The sequence below is a fragment of the Piliocolobus tephrosceles genome, chromosome 6 (assembly GCF_002776525.5).
Source record: "Piliocolobus tephrosceles isolate RC106 chromosome 6, ASM277652v3, whole genome shotgun sequence".
Lineage (NCBI taxonomy): Eukaryota > Metazoa > Chordata > Mammalia > Primates > Cercopithecidae > Piliocolobus > Piliocolobus tephrosceles.
Window position 1 is genome coordinate 69584690 of NC_045439.1, and position 1984 is coordinate 69586673.

Below are 1984 nucleotides of genomic sequence, written 5' to 3' on the forward strand. Positions count from 1 at the left end.
TTATAGAGTTATATTAGATGATCCTTGATCTTGAGGAATTTATAATGTGATAGAAGTGATAACACATGAATAATTAGAAGAAAAAGAGAAAATGGCCAATTTAGTTTCTGACACATAGTAGGTGCCCAATACAGGTTTGTGGAATGAACGAATAAGTGAATGAATGAATCAAAGACATAAAAAGCACATACAAAATAGTAAGAGTTGGGAAGAAAAGTTACTTATATGCAGAAAGATAAAAAATGTCTGGGTGTGCGGTGGCTTATGCCTGTAATCCCAGCACTTTGGGAGGCTGAGGTAGGAGGATTGCTTGAGCTTAGGAGTTCAGGACCAGCCTGGGCAACATGGAGAGACCCATCTCTGTGGAGAAAACAAATAAACAAACAAATAAACAAAATCATTAGCCAGGAAGTTGGTGCACATCTGTAGTCCTAGCTACTCAGGAGCCAGAGGTAGGATGATCACTTGAGCTCAGAAGGTCGAAGCTGCAGTGAGCTATGATCATGCCACTGCCCTCCAGCCTGGGAGACAGAGCAAGACACTGTCTCAAAAAAAAAAAAAAAAAAAAAAAAAAGCTTTTATAGGGAATATGACAACTGAGTAAAACCATAAATGTCAGATAGGATTTAGGATTTAGATATGAGATTGCAGTGAAGGACAATTCCAGGTAGAGTTAACAGTGTAAGAAATTGGAAGCCAGAAAGTTCAGCACATACAGCAAGGTGACATTGCAGCATGAAAGGGGAGGTCACAGAAAGATAAAGCTGAGAAAGTAGGCTGGAACAGAAATCTGGAGGGCCTTAAATGCTCTAAGACGTTTGGTGTTTATTCAGTTAATAATATTTAACATTAGAAAGATAATGTATGAATAATAAAATATTTGAATCCCTTGAAGAGATATGGTTAGAGGTGTAAAGAGAATTTATAAGAAAGATAGAAGAGAGGAAGAAAAGAGAAAATTTCATCTGGGTGTATTTGGCAATTGAGACTGTGAAGCTCCACAGTAGAAAAAAGAAATAGAATTGGGAATCAAAGATGTTCATAATACAAAGGTGTAGCTATGACCCTCCTTCAAGTACTGAGGCTCTTGACGGAAGATGGAAGGATTCAAGTTATTGAGCTTGTACAAGCAGAATGCTCTTATTTCAGTAACACCCAGAAAATAATCCATTGCTATAATTAGCACTTAATTGTGCTATGTAATATGAAATTCCTTATTATATCTTTTCAGAGGCAGCAAGTAAGAACAGGTAGAAGGCAATTTCCTGGGAAAAGTGGTCTGTATTTACTGTCTCCGTTTCTACATTTTTCAGTCACCTCTCAGCTCACTGCAATCTGGATTTTGCCTCTCACTTCAGTAGAAATCACACTCATTAAAGGCACCAAGGACTTCTTAACTGCCAATCCCAGTGGCACTTAGTTCAAACATCATCTCCTTTGGGAAACCTTCCTTAATGTCACAGAAAGAGCAAGATGCCCTTTTACCTGTTCTGAGCCTACGCCCGTCATGGCACCTAACACAATGTATTACAATTATTATTATTATTATTTTTTATTATACTTTAAGTTCTAGGGTACATGTGCATAACGTGCAGGTTTGTTACATATGTATACATGTGCCATGTTGGTGTGCTGCACCCATCAACTCGTCAGCACCCATCAATTCATCATTTATATCAGGTATAACTCCCCAATGCAATCCCTCCCCCCTCCCCCCTCCCCATGATAGGCCCCAGTATGTGATGTTCCCCTTCCCGAGTCCAAGTGAGTTCATTGTTCAGTTCCCACCTATGAGTGAGAACATGCGGTGTTTGGTTTTCTCTTCTTGTGATAGTTTGCTAAGAATGATGGTTTCCAACTGCATCCATGTCCCTACAAAGGATGCAAACTCATCGTTTTTTATGGCTGCATAGTATTCCATGGTGTATATGTGCCACATTTTCTTAATCCAGTCTGTCACTGATGGACATTTGGGTTGATTCCA